The sequence below is a fragment of the Lissotriton helveticus genome, chromosome 5_1 (genome assembly GCF_964261635.1).
Source record: "Lissotriton helveticus chromosome 5_1, aLisHel1.1, whole genome shotgun sequence".
Classification (NCBI taxonomy): domain Eukaryota; kingdom Metazoa; phylum Chordata; class Amphibia; order Caudata; family Salamandridae; genus Lissotriton; species Lissotriton helveticus.
Window position 1 is genome coordinate 1,558,580,808 of NC_136065.1, and position 20,210 is coordinate 1,558,601,017.

General features: G+C 44.3%; 1 protein-coding gene across 4 annotated transcripts in view; it reads left to right on the forward strand.

Annotated features, from left to right (window-relative positions):
* The window catches only part of PLEKHA6 (pleckstrin homology domain containing A6), a 687,077-nt gene that overhangs the window by 429,100 nt on the left and 237,767 nt on the right, over positions 1–20,210 (forward strand). The window contains exon 1 of one of the 4 annotated variants that reach the window (XM_078644656.1): positions 3,411–3,500. The exons of the other annotated variants lie outside the window; for them this stretch is intronic. The gene's annotated coding sequence lies outside the window, so the exon portion shown is untranslated. Of the gene's footprint in view, positions 1–3,410; positions 3,501–20,210 lie in introns of those variants that run through there. 4 annotated transcript variants of the gene reach the window in all.

Genomic DNA, 20,210 nt, shown 5'->3' on the forward strand with positions numbered 1-20,210 from the left:
ATCTCCTCAGGCTTCTCCCAGACCTCAAATGTCGAGTTCACAGGAGAATGTGTACGGGTGGGGAGCTGAAAAGTAGCTTGAACCCTAGAGAATAAGGATACCATTCCTAGTCCCTGAGGCCTAGAGGGAACAGCATAGGTAACAGATGTTTCCCTTGCACGATGTGGCCCTACTTTCCGGGTAAGTCTGTGAAATACAGAGGTCTCTGAACTTGGTATTCTGCTATAGAGAGGGCGCTAGTATAGGGTACGAAGGCTTGTCCATTTCCCAGTCTTCAATAGCAATCTGGCTGCAGCATTTTTGATTTGTTAACACATTAGGTTTTTAAGAAAGGTTAAGGTAGAACATATTCACCGTGTCAATGCTGCAGAAAAGAAATGTAGTGCCTTCTCATTCTCTTCCTCAGACCAGTTCTTACTCTGCCCTCCCACCCAGCTCACTATATCCAAGCGTGTGTTTTGCTTGTAATCCCTGTTCCGTCCCACCTAACGTGGGTTTATAAAGGGCGTCTCTTCAGTTGGGCGCACAGTGATCCAGTGAGTTCAGTTCCTTCACCCCCATTTTCCTGAATTGGTCGTTGCAGCCTTATACGTGTGGTCTTATTGAAGCCCGTGGTTTGTGTGTTTGCCACTCCTTGGGATCCCTCTGTGGTCCTTGCAGCCTTGTAGGTTTCTCCTTTAGAGGATCTGGCAGAGGTCCAGATTTTCTTACACTCTAAAATCTCTTCTTAGTCGCTGTCATTTTTGCATGTCAGCCCAGCTTGAGATGGCAGTCGCTGGTCTTTGGGACAGCGGGGGCTGGTGCTTTGTACGAGTCAAGGGGAAGGCCCGCTTTTATGCTGTCCTTGGTGGGACGGTCTTTGTGAGGCATTTTCCTTGTTAGAAATGTGATGTTTATCTTGGTATAGCTGTGAACAAAGCTCAGTTACTGTTCCTTATGTATTGTACATAGCACATCTATATGGTTAGAGGTCTCCGAACGTCCATGTATTGATTGACCTGAAAGTCCTCTGAGATTATAATTGCCTCTAGGCGCTTTCACAACAGTTAGGCGGCTGGATTACATTGTTTGAGAATCTCTGGATCTCAAAGTATTGAACGGAGCCCGTTGCTCTCGTTTGAGCAGCAGCTGTTAGAAATTAAAATTTCCCGCTTGCATGAATTTAATTTTGCAAACATATATTATTAGCTCCATAGGTAATGCCACTATTATTTTTAACACCTCTTAAAATAAACCCTAACTCTTATTCTAATTGAATCTTTTCAGAGGTTTCGCGCTGGGCATATACTCATTTGATCAGACACATCGAGGCTTATGTTATCCGGTCGTGTACATGTTTTGGGTGAATTCCTCTAAATCATTAAAATCACCAAACTTATTTTGAGAACCGTTCTGATACGTCACTCCCCCATCGACCTTTCTGTAACTGCACCATGCCCGTCATTACACCAATTGACTGCACATCACAAAATCAATTACAAAATTCAAAATTAAAGTTTCAATGGCTTGCAGGTCTCTGCGATAGCTGTTAAAGACACGTCTGTCGTGTTGAGTTAGCTGTTCCTCGCTCAACTTTTATATATAAGTATTGTCGAAACTCCTGTGTGCGCTACTTGCTCTAATACCCAGGGTGATGGGTGGCAGAATACCCCCTGCAGAATGTGTTGAGGTGTCCCTGAGACTCCCGTATTTCAGATATCCATAGACTTTATAACCCTCGCCATCCTGAAGGCTGCCTTAGCTTCAGTGTGCCTGCCATTCGACTATTTATGGCTAATGTGTTTCTATGTGCAGTGTCTGTCTCCCCGCCAACTCCGTAACAACCCAGTCTATGGCCTGTGGGGGGCAGGAACTTAAATATTGGCTGTCTGCAGTGAACAGAGTGTGGAGTCGGGTGTGCTGCGGTATCCTGGTAGATGAGGTTCACAGGGAGGGGTGCAGCGTGGATCACTGAGGGCAGTAACATCTCAATGTAATGAATACGACTCAACTAGGTGGCGATTGTGGCGTGGCCAGCTGGTCACCTCTAGCTCAGGGTGATTGCTGCTCTGTGGGCTGGCCATGCTTCTTAGGGTGGGATTGCAGTGCAGTGGGTTGTGTTGAATTGAGGTTCTAGAAGTGATCCCATCTCAGTATGGCAGTGTGTGTCCTGAGATGTTGCAGATTGGCTGAGTGATCTCAGTTACGCAATTCAGTGTAACTGATCAAAGGTCGGAGGAGGCGAGATTAGCGGAGGTGACATTTGGTCATTGGAGGTGATTGTGTCTCAGAAGAGGTGATTGTGGTGCAGTGGAGGAGACTTTTACTTGGTGGGGCCAGTAAGGCTCAGTGGTAGGTGATTGAAGTTCACTGGTAGGTGAGTCTCAGTGCTTGAAATGGTAATGTGTAAGTCAGGGCTCGAGTCGGGGATACCACGCGGGTGGACGGCGTCCCCCCACTTATTTTACGGGGGGAAGGGGGGGTCCCCTGCCAAACAGCTGGACTTCCCTTTTTGGCCTCTCTGGGACGAGAAGCTCGGCACCTTTCGTGGTGTCACTTCCTGGCGTGACGTCACTTCCGGCGACAGCGTCCCCCCACTTCTTTTGTTACGACTTGTGCCCTGGTGTAAGTAGGTAGGTAGGTAGGGGTAGGTACCCGTTTGCTACTAGGAAGTGCAGGAACTCTGAAATTAAAAGCATTGCATCCCTGCTAAGAAGTGCAGGTAGTCTACCTTTCAAGAACTGCAGGCCTGCTAGTACCAGCCCTTTGAAAGCACTGGTGACTGTAGTTGAGTTTGTGGGTGATTGCGCCTCAGTGTAGTTGTCGCAGCTCGTGAAGAATATTGCATCGCAATAACGGGAATAGTGGCTTAGTTGTTGCTGTGACTTGATGCATGCGACTGCTGCTCAGTGATGGTCAGCCGTGGCTGGCTTTAATTGGAAATATCAGTGCAGGTACTCGTTCTGTAGAATTCCTGTTTGCTCGTAAAGAGCTGGTACTCTCTAATTACATTTGCTGAGAAGTGCAGGTGCCCATCATCAGACGAAAATGCACATTTAAAGCACTGGCTTGCGGGAGATTGCACTTTGGCACTGAGGCTGTTAGGGACTCATTTAGTGGCGTAATAAAACTTGAGCCCCCCTGCACAGTGCATGGAGGGGGAGGGTGCTCCGGACCCAGTCAGTAGCTCTCAGGGCTGCCCATGCTCGGTACTCGGAGGGGGGCCCCTGGACCTCGGAGGCTAGTGTTACGCCACTAGACTCCTTCTCGTACGAGTTTGCGCCACTCGGGCATTTCTGGCTGCTCCGTGCAGCGGGCTGGTCGCGGCTCGTGGACGGACTGCGCTGCACCTGTCTGTCGTCCTGGCTACAGGGACGCATGCCCGGTCTGTGAGGAGCCCATGGCTGGGCGGCGCGCGCGCACGTCTTGCCGAGGCACGCGCAGGTGTCACCTGAGAGGAGCTGTGGTTACACCGAGACCGGAAGCCGTCTCTGAAATCCAGACTTCAGCTCCCTGAACCGGTAACACCTTCATTAATACTCGTTAGTTGTAAGAAGCAGCGGCCACGCCTGTTTTTTTTAATCCGAGAGAGACGTACATACAAACTGCACATATGCGTTAACATCTGTCAGGGGATGTTTCGCTGCTTCCTGTGCGGTACTTTTCTCCTCATGTGCCGGATAAGCTTGCACTGCTTCTGCCTGTTTTACCTGGGTGCGAAGGAAGCTTGCGCTGCTGCTGCCTTTTCTGTACTGTATCTGCCGTGTGTGATAAAGTCTGTGCTTAAACGTCTGGTGTAGTAAGTGAATAGAGTACTTCTCTTGCTCATAGTGAGCCTATTGTGTAAATACAACGTGTGATGTCGATGCGTTCGCGGCACACACTGTAAGGGAAGCTTGGACTCTGACTGCCTAACTATGGTGCACCTAGTCTGCGTGTGCCAGGGAAACTTGCACGTAGGGCCTTAAGTGGGTTGAAGAAAGTGGAGGGTCCCTAAAAGGGGCGTGGCCTATATAATAAAGGGCATAGTTTAGACTTGCAAACGAAACTTCACATAGCGTGCCACCTAACCCACACAACTGCAACTGGCATACATGACCATTGCTTTGTGTGCTCTGCAGAGAGGCCAAGGATTGGATGAGCATGTATTCTGAACACCTTTTTGACCAACTGACAGAAACTTGCACTGCCTTCAGCCACAACTCAATGTGGTGGCCCGTTGTAAACACTGGAGGTGACTCTGGTCAGCCGTGCATTACACAACAGTAAATATGCTGCCTGAAAAAAAAAAATACTGTCACACACCGTCCTGGAAAAAATAAACCCTTTTAGGGAATGCAAGATTAAGTAATTCATTTGAAATATTAATTGGAACAAGAATACAAGATTGATAACTTTAATGTTTTTTACACAAGTTGTTCTGAAAACATTCACTGTTTGCCTGCAAAATAAAGACTTAAATAAAGGGCCCGAAAGGGACGAGTTTCAAAGTCCGTTTTTAATGCTGAGACACTGTTGCTTTCTGCGCTGCAATCTCGCACTCCAACTGCCCGCGGTTCACCTGCTTTGTATGGGCAAGGGAAGCTTGCTTTGCTGTTTTCCTGGAGAGAGAGAGAGAGAGAGAGAGAGAGAGAGAGAGAGAGAGAGAGAGAGAGAGAGAGAGAGAGAGAGAGAGAGAGAGGGATATGTGTTACAGAGGTAACATCAGGACTCGAGTCGGGGTACCACGCGGGTGGACGGCGTCCCACCACTTATTTTACCGGGAGCTCGATAATTGGAGCAAATGGAGCCACACATTCACTCTTTGGCCTCTCTTGGGCGAGATCGGAGCTCATTCAGAACATTGCTCACGCGCTGGCTTCTCTGATGCAATCGCATCCAAGGGGTGAGCTAGGGTAGGCAATGAGTCTGATGGTGCAAGCCACCTTTCATGACGTCACTTCCTGTCGCAACGTCAGCGTCCCCCTACTTCTTTTTTTAGGACTTGTGCCCTGGGTAACGTGGGGCTCTTGCCCACAAAGCACAGAAGTGATGGATGGAGAGATGTGGATCAATAATGATCTCTGTAACGAGTAAACTGACATAACAGTAGGAAATCATTTGTTTTAGTCACTTTGTTTGGATTTGGACACGGTCCCATCCATTTGCAAACCAACTTTGCCCTGGCCTAAAAGGAAAAGTGGGTCCTGTGTGACCACGCACTCTCTGTCAGGGGACACAAGGATCCAGGGACCTCTTCTGGCCTCTACGGTGAAATACAACTCCATTCTCTGTGGCACAGCAAGGCAGAAGCCAGGTCTCTGTAAACCACTCGCACACTTGCTTATACGACCACAAATGATGGGTGGCATTACATGAACTCGTATGAATCACTGGCAGTGTCTCTGCTATAATTAATTTCTAGTACATTTTGTTTGCAATTTTTTGGGGAGACTTACCATCTGCAGTTCATGACATCAGTCCAAAACGAGCAGAATATCCCAGAGAAAGATGGACATAACCTTTTTGAAGGATCGGAGCTCTGCTGTTAATGGTGGCATGCGTTCTGGAATGAAATGAGAAGTTTGGACTCTGTTCTGCCTCTGTAGGACTTTGTTCTAGAGAATTTAGACTCCTATCTCGGAGAAACCTCAAGTGCCTACTGCTTTTCTTTTTATGTTTGAAAGCTTTATTGATTCAAAGGTTATAAAACAGCAAGGTGACATCAGCAGAACAAAATTAATGAGAAAAATATGGAAAAAAGATAAATGCTAAAACTACTGGTGACACTAAGAAAACTCCATGCATTTTCTAGTTTTAAGGGGGGAAAGGGAGGAGGGGGGGAACAGGGGGAAGTAAAAACCATGTTAATATCAACCTTATATATATATATAGGCATAAACAATTGTAGGCAATTAGAACAAATCAAGTGCACAATAACCGTACGAAGGAAATATCATATCTAACATGAGTGAAATAACCAAAACTGTGAAATCTATGGAATGAAACTGCAGGCAGGAGTACAGATGTTCAAGGGGGTTTAAAATTGGCAGAAGAAAGTGGAGTATAATCTCTTATAGCAGATTGATCTAAATACAAGGTAAGGGGTAACCAGTAAAGCTCAACATTACGAGAGGGTTTACAGGAGGAAGCAAAGGCAACATCAAGTCTATGGGAATTACACAGGAGATTCCACCAACAACGAAGGGAAAGATTTGTAAGGGACTTCCAATTGGAGGCAATGTGTTGGAGAGCATGGGCTAGCATGAGGTCAAGAAGACCAAGTGAGTGTAAAGGGAGGTTCAAAGAATCTGAGAGACTGCCAGGAAACACAAGGGAATTGGAGTAGGGAACAGAGAGTGTAAAAGTGCAGGAGATGCGAGGCCAAACTTGTTTCCAAAAAACTGGAACAGAGGGACAGAGAAAGAAAAGATGAAGAAATATCAGCCCCAGGTGTGTTACATGTCCAGCAGTTAGAGGTGGAAGAAGAAAGAAAACGAGACAGAGAAAGAGGAGAAAGATAAAGTCGTTGATAGAAGAAAAATAGGGACTGAGTGAGGGAGGCAGTGCGAGAAGTCTTTAACGTTTTAGTCCATATTTTGTCCCAGAAAGAAATAGACCAAGAACAAGCCAGGTCCTTCTCCCAAGATAGTTCCACTTTAGACTTGGGGCGGTCAGGGTTAGGGGCGGAGAAGAAGCGATAGATAAGAGAGGCTTTAGGAAAAGTGGTAAGGATCGTAAGAAGAGGGGAAGAGGGGGGAGGTAATCCTGAAGATGGGAGAGAATAATAACGATCAAGGACAATTTCCATAAGAATATAATATTTCTGTGCAAATGAACGGGGGCAATAAAACTGTGTCTGAAATTGAGGGAAAGAGCAAGGTGAGGAACCATCAAAGAGCTGATGAACCCAAGTAATACCTTTCGATCTCCAGGAGGACCAGGTAAGAGGTCTATTGCGCAAAAGAATACGTGAGTTATACCAGATGGGTGAAAGTAAAAAAGCTTCACGGGAGACGATCAGTGGGGAGAGCAAAGGTTTTGAAAGAAAAGAAGTATGCTTGAACAACGGAGGGACCACATAAGGGGATTTAGAAGTAAAGCGAAGTACATCAGGAAATGAAAAGGGTAATAATAAAAACGTTCAATATGAAGCCAGAGAGGAGAAAGAGGGGATAGTTCTGGTGATAGCCAACGAGAAGCCTGCAGAAGAGAGAAGGATTTATGGTAGAGGCGAAAATCAGGAAAATTAACTCCTCCATTTGATTTGGCCTTACGAAGAGCCGATAAAGATATGCAAGCTTTTTTCTGTTTCCAAAGGAATTTGGATAGAATAGAGTCAATTCGATGAAAGTAAAGGGCCGGGATATGGACAGGGAGCATAGAGAGTAAATAAATCAAAATAGGTGCAATCATCATCTTGACAGAATCAAGACGACCCCACGAGGAAAGAAAGAGAGGATTCCAGGAAGAGAGCAGTTGTTCAATTCTAGAGATGACTGCGTTCAGATTGAGTTTGACAGAGGATGAGATAGAATTACAAAAAAGGACTCCGAGATATTTGATCTTAGTACTATTCCAAGCGAAGCCTGTGGAGGTAAAGAAATGTGGAAGACAATATTTAGTCAATGGAAGAATTTCCGTCTTATCGGAATTAATTTTATATCCGGAGACAAGAGAAAACTTCTCAAACTCAGCCAACAAAGAAGGGACAGAGGAAACTGGATCCGAGATAAATAAAAGAATATCATCAGCATAAGCAGATAATTTGAGTTGATGTTCTCCATATGGAAAACCAGAAATCGAGGAATTGTTACGAATAGAGGATAGAAAAGGCTCAAGAGCTAAAATAAAAAGAAGAGGGGAGAGGGGGCAGCCTTGACGAACCCCACGTTGAAGCGTAAAAGATGAGGTGAGCAGACCATTCACAAGGATTGAAGCTTTGGGCTTGGAATGAATTAAAGAAATAAACAAAATAAATTTGGGACCAAAACCATGCCATTTTAGGGAAGCAAGCAGGAAAGACCAATCAACTCTGTTGAAGGCTTTTTCGGCATCTACAGAAATAGCCGCTAGGGGGATAGAAAGAGAAGAGGCTTTGTTTATAACATTGAGGAAAAGTCTAGAGTTATCCGAGGTGAGGCGACCCTTAACGAATCCGCATTGTTCCTTTCCAATGAGAGATGGCATAAAGGGATCAAGACGTTGGGCTAATAATTTAGCATAGAGTTTATAGTCAACATTGACCAAGGAAATAGGACGGTAATTTTTACAAAATTTAGGATCGCTGCCCTCTTTAGGGATGAGGCAGATAGTGGCATCTTGAAAAGAACCCTGAGCAATGCCAGCGGAGCAAAACGACTGAAAATAGAGAGAAGTTTGTGCAAAAGAAGATCAGAAAAATGTAAATAAAATTCAACCGGCAAGCCATCAGGACCCGGGGTTTTGCCTTTGGAAAGGGTAGACAATGCAGTGGAAAGCTCATGTAGGGTAAAATCCGATTCTATGTCTGAGAAATGAAGTTGGGACGTATCAGGTTTCGGCAAATTATCAAAGTAGGATTGAAGAAGAGGAGGTGGAGGGGGATTTTCGGGGGTGTACAAAGATTTATAAAAAGAATGAAATTGGTCTAAAATATCTTTATCTGTATGCAGGAGAACATTTGAAGGGGAGTAGATGGAGTCTATGAAAGTACGTTCTTTACGCGACTTGAGATAATTAGCGAGTAATTTGCCTGATTTATTACGGCCGCCATAGTAGCGAGCACTACTGCGAAGAAGAAAGGAGGAGGCCGAATCAGTGGTGAGTTTATTAAAAGCAATTTTAGCTTGAAGAAGTTCAGAGGACATATGATTGGGGGAGGAAGTATAAAACTGATGTTCCAAGGTTTTGATATGGGTAAGAGCAACTGTACGCTTTTGGAGAAATCGTTTCTTCTTCTTTGAAACGAAATCAATGATAAATCCACGGCAGTAGCTTTGAATGAATCCCATAGGACATGGGGGGAAATATGAGGGTCAGAGTTGAGTTGGAAGAATTCAGTAGTGAAAGAGCGAAAGGAAGAGGAGAAATGAGGATCAGTTAGCAAAGAGGAATTAAAGCGCCAACGAGACGATTAAGGTAGAGGGGGAAGGAGGTCAAAGTGTGTAACAATAGGAGCATGGTCAGAGATTACACTAGGTTCAATAGAGGAAGCCAAAAGATGTTGGGATAAAGAAGAGGAGAGAAAAATATAGTCTAGACGGGAAAAGGAAGCATGTGGGGGAGAGAAGAAAGAAAAATCTAAAACGTCTGGATGAGTGAATCTCCAAGAATCTACAAGGTGAGCCTGCGTAATGGTATCTAAGAACTGTTTATGAGGCTTATGTGGGATAAAGCGGACAGAGGACTTACGATCCAAGAAGGGATCAACTATCTGATTACAATCGCCACCTAAAAGGAAACAATCATCTTTATGTTGAATGCATTTGGAAGTAATAGATGGGCAAAAGGAAGAGTCAAAAGTCGTGGGACCATAAACATTAAACACAGTGAGGGGAATTGCATTAATAAGTAATTTGGCTAAGATCCAACGGCCTTCATCATCTCGTTCCTCTAGCACAATCTTGCATTTTAGTCGTTTGTGAATCAGAATAGCAACTCCATTCTTTTTATGAGGGGCCGGAGAAAATAATACAGTACCAACCCATTGTCTTTTCAACTTTAATGACTCAATTTCAGATAAGTGAGTTTCTTGGATAAGAGAAATGTCGGGATTAAAAGAGGAAAGATGGGATAGTACTTTCTGCCGCTTGATAGGATTATTAAAACCTTTCACATTCCATGACACAACCTTAAATATTAAAACAGAGTAAAGAATTCAAATTTGGAAGGTGCAAAACATACTGTGACAGCAAAAAACCAAGTATTAAAAGGCCGGAAATAAGAAAGGATGAAAAAAGAATAAGGGGAAAGGGGAAGAGAGGGGAGAAAGGAAAGGAAGAAAAAGTAGCAAGAGAAAGGGAAAAAAGAAGACAAAGGAGACAGTACAAATCCATAAGGATGACTGCAAAAAACATACCTGAAGGGGGAATACAAATAGGGAGATGGGGAAGTGGTGATGCGTAACAAGACGGGTCAGACCAGGAGCAGAGGCATGACCGCACCGAGACCTCACAGAACCACACAGGGATGGCACAGGATGAAGGGAATAATCAATACAATTCTGTATTGGGAAGAAAGAAAACAATTAATGAGAGAATCATGTATAACAAAATAATATAGAATATAGGATACAAACAATATAGAGTACGAATAATGCATAATACAAATCCGAGAGAAGCACGCCAACACACTAAAGGAAGACGAGAGTAGATTAAAAGAACAGGAATCAATGAAACAGCAAGTAAAACAGCAAGTACATAAAAAAGACAGTTAAAGACTAGAGTCAAAAAAGTAACAAAACAGATCAGCCACTATTGGAAGGGGAGGAGTCCATGCCATCGCTGTTCTGCAGAAGAATGAAGTTTCGGAGTTCACCAGGATCTTGAAAAGACCAAGTCTTATTTTGATGAGTCACTCTGAAGGTGCAAGGATGGAACAAGCCATAACGTGCTCCGAGGGAACGTAGAGAAGGGCGAAGGGCAAGGAACTCCTTACGTCTAGAAGCAGTAGCATTAGAAACGTCTTGGGTTAGGAATACACGTTGACCTAGCCAGGATATCTGCCGTTTGGCTCTAGCTGCAGAAAGAATGGAAAGAAGATCCGTAAATTTCAAAAAAAGAATGATGACACCACGAGGTTTTGTTGAGGCAGTTGTGCCTGATCCAAGTCTGTGGGCCCTTTGGATGCTGATGGCTGTAGAAGGTGGCATGTCCAAAAGTTTGGGGAGAAAAGAGGTGAAGAAAGTGACTGGATCATCTCCCTCAAGTGATTCTGGCAAACCATAAATACGTAGGTTGTTCCTCCTGTTGCGATTTCCCAAATCCTCCGTGTGGTGTTGAAGCGAGAGAACAGTCTTTTCCAAAGATGCGATGCGTTGTGTGTTGGACTGAACCTCAGGAAGTTGCTGTTCAATTGAGGAGATTCGGACGTCCATGGCCTCCCACTTGTCCTTTAAAAATTGCATATCTTTGCTCGTTTCCTCAACAAATGGGCGCAACGCCCAGATCTCTTCCAAAATCAAGTCCATGGAGGACGAAGAAGAAGATTTATCTGGTGAGGGAGGGTCTTGCTTGAGTCGTTTAGAAGATGTCGCCGGAGGTGAGGACTTACTGGAGGCGACCTGCGATTCTGAGGAACGTTGAGAGGCAGAGGTCGCCATCTTGGAAGACCGTGTAGAAGAGTGCAACTCAGTGGGAGGGCACGCAGGAGTATTCACAGAGGGAGTAAAAATAAAGTTAGGCTTGCGTAAGTTGACCATAAGAGAAAGACCAGTCCAGTAATAGCACAAAAAGAGGAGGGGCACAATCAGCACTCTGTCTAGGGAGAATTAGTCAAGTTGAGTCACCATAAATAGGAACAGAGCGAAAGACCATACAAAAAGGTACGTGACTCTAATTATGGGTCTCAAAAATTCCAGTGAAAGAGAAACGATATTGTAGAACGTCACAGTGTAGAGGGGGAAGCCATTATGCTGCACATATCAGAAGGCGTGAAATGGCGGAAACGCATTCCGCTAGGAACTGAAGAAAGCGCGGGAGCCACAGGTTCCTGGCAGTCAGAAATGTTGGAGGCCTCTACACAAAAATATGGTGAGGCTTCATTTAGTGAGATACAGACCAGAACGTTTATAATAGCTCCCATGTAGCATGTCGAGGTGGAGAAAGCAGGTCGCTACATACATTGGTGAGTAGGCACATTATAGGAGCTTGGGAGATCCAACTGCGAAAAACCTTGTTAGGCATGTAGGAGGGAGTTCACTATGAAGAATGTTCCATTTGACAGTGAACAAGAAGGCATGCGCTAATCACCTCATATATTAAACAGTAATTTTAGCAGAGGCGCAGAGAATGTTTGTGGTGGTAAGTCTGTGAGGGAAAGCTCGAAAATCCGCTGTAGCGCATTCAAAATGGCGGCCCTCTGACGAGCGACAATCGCGTCGCGAGTTAATAATTAAAAGGGTACATTAGAAGCAGTAAGTACCAGAAGTATCTTGATGCTCACCGAAGCGTCCGTAGTTGACATACAGCAAACCGCAAAGACCAATTCGCAACATGTGAGGAAAGCGTGAGGTCCGTTGGTGATGCGGCGAATATAAAATGGCGGCCGTTCAATATGCGACAGTCGCGTCGCGAGTTAAGGTGGAGAAACGGCTCCGTAAAGGCTGCAGAAAGGACCCGGGTGCTCACCGCCGGTTCCGATGTTAAAATCTGCCAAGCCGAGATGAAGACAGTCCCCTTCACATCGGGAAAATTGCTAGGAGGTTGTTCGGTGCGGCGGAGCTCCGCAACTAGCCGACCATCTTGCGCGACATCCAAGCCACGCCCACCGCCTACTACTTTTCTAATATGGTGAATATTTGTTGGGTGATTGCGTGGATGTAGTGGATGAATGTATTGAAAGGGGGCGATTTGGCGGCGGATGGATGGATGGATGAAGGCACCGGTGGGTGGGTGGATGGAAATGTAGATGTGCGGATGAATGTAGGGATGAGCGGGTGACTGATTGGATGGTTCCACAGCCCTCTCAGTCCTTCGCTGGAATCCATGCATAAGCTCTGCTCATGTTCCCATCAACAAAGTAATAAAAGTCCCTGCAGCACAAATACAAACACAAAAACACTTGCCCCCCTCACGCACCCCCACACGCAGACCTTCAAGTGGCTCATAATCATAAGTTTCCTATCTGTCTCTCATTTCACACCACTACAGACACAGTGCAGTACAACAAACACAGTAAAAACACAACTGGTCACCACACATGATATTTGAACACTTCACATACATTCCTCAGCAGAAATACACACTGTTCCCATTCAAGCGCTCCCGCAGAGTAGCAATAGTGGAAATCTGCTAAACAGTCTCTGAGTGTTTGTGATGGGATTTTTACAGTGCAAACCTAGTTGGGGAGCGACATAATGATGCCAAGTTAGTAATCTTAATACTGTTGTAGATATAGTGCTTCCACTTTATTGAATTTTTAATAAAATTGCACTTATTGCCGTTTTGTCCTTGAACTTGCCAGAATCTGCCTCCTTCAGAGTTGCAGTGTGTGCTAGTGACGTCAGTAGGCTTGCTTGGAGGCGCACTGGGGTTGCCCGAGGAGGCAGTGCTGTATTTTGTGTTTTGGCATGTCGACAAAGGCGAAAGTGAGTAAGGCGTCCTTTGAGTGTCAATCCTAATGCTGGTCTTCTGAGAGGGCAAAGCGAAGGATGCCTCCGAGTTGGCAGAGGGTTGATGTACTGACTCCTATCAGACATGGGCATCCAGCGTCTCTTCTTGGGTTGAGGGTGATCCTCAGGCTTCAGCCTTGTGTGCGGAGCGTGACAACTGGCCAAGATGACACGTGCCAGCGGGGCGGTCGGCGTGGCTTTTCCATCCCAGTGCACAGGTTGTTCCTGGAGCATGTTTCCAGAGGCTCATGCCAGTCGGTGATCCAGCAGCAGGCAGGAAGGTTTCTCGGCGCTTGAACTGGTTCCTGTGGTTGTTGATGCTCAGATTGCATGTGTTGTCATTGTGGAAGCATACCAGAATATCGGTGTCTGAAATATCATCTCCATAATGTGCCCTAAATATCATCTAAAACATTATCACCCCAGGAGAGGATTTTACAAACAATATTTTGGACAATAATTTGACGACGATCTCCTCGCATGATGTCAGTCTTGCACATACACTGCCGAGGGGGGGTAGTAGTCACCATCAGTACTTGGGATGTGGGTGGAGTAGATAATGTAGGGACGCTACACCTGAGCGGAGTCAGGCAGGAAGGACATAGTCTCAGCCACTGTGATTGGTTACGTCCGCAGATGAGTAAGGGCCAATAAGAGCACGAAACTCTCGAGTTTCTAGCATTATGGATGATCTTGAGTAGTTTCTGTGGTATTTTGTTTGTGCTGGCGAGTTTCGTGTGGTGTTTAACCTTATATTTTGAAAATGGATTAGTGCTAGTCTTATATGATTTAGTAGTGTTTCAGGCTGGTTTAAGTCGGCGATCTTTCTCAGGCTGAATCACCCATCTGCATTTTCGTTGGTCAGAGTAGAGGGTGTGGTCGAAGTGCATGTTTCTCTATAGTTTGGGCCCGTAGAAGAAAGGGGAATTGATGACGTTCAATGTAGGCGAGACAAGTCGGACAGGTTATGTTATGTTGATTTGAAGAGCGCGCTAAGCACCCATGAGGGTATCCACATGCTGGAGCAGGCATGTAGTCCCCGCATGGATATTGAATAGCCGAATCTTCAGCTTCTGGCGAAAATCAAGAAGTGAGGAGGAGGCGGCTCTGATGTGCTGTGAGAGTTCATTCAGTTTTTGACGTGATGTATGAGAACCAGAGTCTCCATTTAATTACTTTAATATTACATTTTGCACAGTAGTGGTTGTTTCAGTTTCCAGGATTTTTTAAAGACCATGTTATTCACAATATCTAATTTTTTGTGTGTGACATGCACAGACCTGTTTCACTGCCTGCTCGACTTGCTGAACACAGGACAGTAGTTGTTTTTAGTGAGTTTTTAGGCAGGGCAATGTAGAAGAATGTGTCTCTCTACTTTTTTCCATCTCACATTACTGGCAATTTCTAGTATCTGGATTTGTGGTCTGATCGGAGTCTCTCTTTCTAGTTTGTGGTCACTCAGTCTGTATTTAATGCTTTTCACCACAGAGGTAAACAGCAAAATTACAGTTTCATTTAAGCATTACCGCTTGTTGTGTTGCATTAGACATGTAGTGCAGTACATTGCGTAATGCTTTCTTTGCGTCCGCTCTATATGCTTGGGAAGTCATTCCTTCTGGTATTTTCGTCTGTGGTTTTTCAGATGGTGGGTAGAAGGACCAAAACATATTTTTGTGTGAGGAGCTTTATGGTAGTGATGGATTTTGTTGATAGCATGAAAGAAACGTAGATATTTTTCTGGCATGAGATATGGTACATGATTACTGTCATGGAAGGTTGGAATAAGTGATGAAGGAAATGGCTTTACAGATGGTCCTAGCTTGGCACTACGCATGGCGTCCATTTTACTTCATAGACATTGGGACAGGGTGATGAACAAAGAATTGTCTCAACGATGGATCCCAGGCAGAGCTATTTGCTCCAGTGTGTATTGTAGGCCTGTTTATTATATGTAACACCCACATGGTGCCTTATGACTGCCACATAGAGCTGAGGGGTGTTGTTAACATACAAGAATCCAACCACCCTCTCTCCCAATAGAGGAACTCAGAAATTCCATATATTAACAGCAGTTGTGTGACGCAAAATTATGTGCCCCCTCCCCCCTGTAGAATGTGACTTGGGACCCCCAAATCTCCCATAGTTAGAAATATTCATTGGTCTTGTGCTGAATGGGCCCCCCCTGAAGGTATGGAGGGCCCCCAGAAAGAGTGTTGGCCCCTGAGCTCCTGCTGTATTACGCCCCTGATTCGCAGTATGCAGAGGTTTTCTCATCAAAGGATTGTGTAGGGCCGTGAGAGCAGGGTATGTATCATGTTCTACTCAAGAAAGGTACGAAGATTTTTGGTGCCCCAGACAAAAATCAATGTGCGGTTCTCTCATCCCGTGCTACGAGCAAAAGGGCCATGTTTGCAGCTTCCTGCTGCAATATGGTCCTTTGTGCAGCCACAGGACACCAGCTACCATACCTCGTCTTTTGGGTGTACTGGTAGATGCTTCCAATCCATTGCTTCATGTATGACAGCAATGACCGCCCGCAGGGCCAGACTGGCTGTAGCGGGCACCGGGCAATTCCCCCGGTGCGCCGCAGGGGTGGGGGCCGGTTTTGGGTCCCTGAGATCCGTTTTTGTTACTGGGCCGTTTTTTCAGCATAGTTGCAAAATCAGTCCAGTAACAAAATCGGCCGAAAACCGGCCCTGGCAAAGAGCTCTGCGGCACCCCCAACCCCCGGGGTGGGGGTGGGTGGGGCACTTAGCCAGGGCCGGTTTTGGTTCCCAGTCTGGCCCTGACCGCCAGCCCTACCACCTGTCAGTTAGCCCACCTGTTGCAGAACCTGGGCCTTACTTGGTCTTCAGCTTTGCTCTTTGTGAATCAGAGGCTGTACTTGGGCCCTTGTTTACATATACTGAATTTCCACCCTTAATATCTAGGTCTCACCTATTGTGCTCACCCAAGGAGAAGACAAAGCCACTTAGATTGGTTTTACATGTGTGGGCGGGATCTTGCACCTGATGATAGGCTCATGGGGATGGTAACATTCTGGCTGAGGTGGTTAGACCACGGGAGCTTATAGACTGACGTCCCTAAGACACTTCTTTAAAGCCTCCAGGACCCGTCTTCTGCAGATTTAGGGCTGCACCGTCACATTTAATCTTTGCCTTCCTCTCCAAGCCAAGGGTCTCTGAGCAGAGACAATGCAAGTAGGATTCTTTAACAAGATGAATTATAAATGTGTTGCTTAGAGTTGTGACACCTATTATTTAGCAGCACCTCTCTCCTGCAGACAGGACTTCCCCCTTGATTTGTGTGGAGCACAGCCTTTTTGGGCTTAGTGTTAGCCAAGATGTCTTGATTTTAATTACATTATGTGTATAGCACTTAAAAGGGCTCTCAGACAGACCTCTTCATTCATTGGTCTGTTATTGTCATTCACAGTTTCTCTCTCCCCCCCACCGGCCCATTGCAGTGTAAAGTAGCGGTATGAGTCAGCCCACTTCAGCCATTGCCTAACTTCACTGTTACTGACTGCATCTATTGGCTGACAAGGGGCATACAAATTAGTCACTTCAAGTTCCAGAAATTTCTATGGTAATGGGTGTTTTCTGAAACCATAAAATATTATTCCTTTTAGACATTTTTTATTATATGACGAGACCCAGCAGTTTTCCCAAAAGTAAAACCATTCAAAACCTATGACAAAAGCAAAATAAGCACTGGCAAAGCTAAAAGTTGGTAGTTAAAACCACAACTATTGCATTTACCAGTGCGGGTTGAAAAAGTGAGCACTTCTGCTGAGGTTTTTTGTCATGGCCATTCAGCAGCATTGTATGTTGCATCAATTAACAGATATCTTTCCCAAGGGTGGCAATCCCAGACGGCACTAGTCCTATCAGTACAGCCTTCCCCAAGTAGTGGTACCCACTGGCTTTCACAATTTGAATTGGAAACTAGATGTACGAGTGGAGTCAGAGCCCTGAGGCTTTTGTTGTTTTCTAGTATGTGAATGTGTTTTATTGCCAGAAAGGTTTGGGGAGTACAAATACGTCCGCGTTTATGTAACATAAACGATATAAAACAATACATTACCACTTCAAGCGTCTATTTCTGGAACACTGTGTGACACTGCTCCAGCTCTCTTGCATCCTTAGGGGAAGTTTCCTGGGCTTGTGAAACTTAAGTCCTGACCCATCGTCCCTATCATCCCCAGGAGCTAGGTGACTCATGCCACCATAGTCTTTGCCGGAATGTGAGCTCGGCTTCCACACAGACCCCAGGCCACAATCTGGGAACAACATGACATGATGCCGGCATTAATTACTGGTATTAATAGCGCGTCCCTCAAAAGTGAATACACAAAGTATCTCTCCAAAGTTGCTCGTTGCAGCCAAAGTGTTCTGGTGTAGGAACCTCCCAGTCGAAGCAGTTTATTCTGAAATTTATATGATGAACTGTTAAGCATTTCAAACAAAGTTACTGAAAAAAATAAAAATAAAAAAATTCACAAAAGATCAGAACGGTGGGCCTATTGGAACGTGTTTGTTTCTTCTTAAACTAAAGAATCATCGTGCAGGAACACGTATGTAACATTAATAACTTCTTTTTAGTTCGTCCGTTTTCGATGGTTAGACTGTGAATAACCTAATAAAAAATAAAACTAGTTCAAATTCGAAAGACAAAAAAAATCAGTTTGATGAAAGGTAGAAATCAATGTCAACAAACTGCTGCTAAAAGTTTCATTTCAAGCCATCTGATCAAATTCATGCTACAGTCAGAAACTTTGTGGCTGACTGAATATCCTCTCTCATTATATCCGAAAAGAATAATGGCTGTTACATCTTTATTCGTTTTAGGTATTCCACACACATATATAGATTGGAACACCTTTGGGTAGGGCATGTGCTTGTTATGGGCTTCTTTTTAAGGAAGAGTGTTTCTTTTGCATTTCAGACCTGTTTGGTGTCTGTGGTGAAAGCTCCCCTCAGCTGGAAGTGTTAGCATGTTGCTATTGCCAGTGATGTTACACCATTCTGCATGCACGGCGTTTTCATTGTAATTATGGATTAATCACACTTGCCAGATTTTCTGCCATTTTGTGTACGATTTGACAATATTTCGAAAACAAATGGTTGTTCCTAGCTCAAATGGATCAACGTTACTAAACAAACTTGCATTTTTCTTCGTAGTTAAAAGCAGTGCAGATACTTTTCAAAGGTTAACTTGTCACATTTCTACTGCTGATGCTGCCTTCTGGTATTAAACTGATGCCACTTAGGGGGAAAGCATTGATCACATGGTGTTACTATACCCATGTGAAGGACTTTAGAAGAGCTTTTGGCCATCATGAAAAAATCGCAACATAATTTCAATGTAAATGAAAAACAGTGAACATACATATCCTTCTTTACCAGGGAAATGTTTTGCAAATATATGTTACACGAAATTTACTGCTGGCAAAACCGCAGTTATTTGAAGAGTGCTGTCCAGGTACAGAAAAATGATAACTATTGTACTTTTTTTAAGTGGGATGTCTTCAGCCTTATATTATGGCTTAATTAAAACACTTGTATTATACATGTAGAGAACAGTGGTCGAAGGAGGGACGTATCTGAGGGGCACGACGTGCCTCTAATTTTGTTGTTGTTGAGAAAAACAGTTCCCCCTACTTTTTGTTAAGACAACTGTCCCATGGACGAATCGTTTTTACTGTTGAATTGCTTCAGCTGAAGTGTAAGGCAGGGAGTCTCCTGTGCTGTGAAACCGAGGGAGGGCAGACCGCTAAAGAAGCCTTCTTGCCCGGGTGCCTACTTGCCCGAAAGAAATGTAAACATACGCAACTGATCAATCTGTAAATGTAAAAAGGGTGTTTGGAGGCCGATATTGACTTTAATTTATGTAATCCGTTAAAGCTTCCTGATGACACATTTATCCTTTTTGAGAGGTATTGTAGGCTATAAAAAATGTGCACTACATACAGTCTGGGTATTACTAAAATCTATATTTTGGAAGCCCTTTTTTATCTTAATACTGTTTACGCATTTTGTAGCAGCCTATCCTATACTGTGTGTAATGCAAGTTTAAAATAATGACTTGCATGTTCATTATGCTTTCTGTCACAGACTGGGACTTTGTAGCACTAAACATACACAAGTCACTATTCTGCACTGCATCAACCAGGATTACATTGTGTGGTTCTCTGGTTCAGTGCATTAACTAATAGAGGTTTCAAAATACACAATAGTGCATTTCCCACTGATTAACATAACTTGAGTTTAATTTTCAGTTAAGCTGTGCATTACTTTATATGTAATTACCTGAAGGTGACAAACAATAAAAATTGCACCACTCTCACGTACCCCACCCCAATTGCACACATTACAGTTCCCACAATTTATTTTAATGCACTCCAACAACTGGTGGAAAATAAATAATCTGCTGGGCTATTTTTGATGGAAAGAGTTACTTTTAGAGGCACATAGTTTGGGGCACACATAACATCAAACCCGAAGACCAGTTTTAAAACAATTGAGTTGCACAGAAATACAGGAAGTGCATTTATTTAGGCATGTTTTCTACTAGTGCTACAAAGTATGTTTTGCATAACAAACTATTTTTCTCTGGAAGTTAGAAGAGAAAGTGTTAATAAATTGGTACTTCATGCGAGTCAAATCGATATTAGATTTTGAATACGATTTTCAATACGATATTATGAATGTGTACCTTTTGTGTTTTGCACAGCCATTGCTTCCCTTTTGTATCCAGGAACGTTAGAAGGACAAACAGCAATACTGCCACAGATTGTGTTGCATAATGTACCTCGAGTTGCTCCATAATGTGGTCATCCCATGTTGCATAATACAGATGACCCTTGTTATTAGGTCGAGCCTGGGCAGTGCGTGCGCTGCTCTGCGAGGCATGCTGTATTCGAGTATGAACTTGAAGC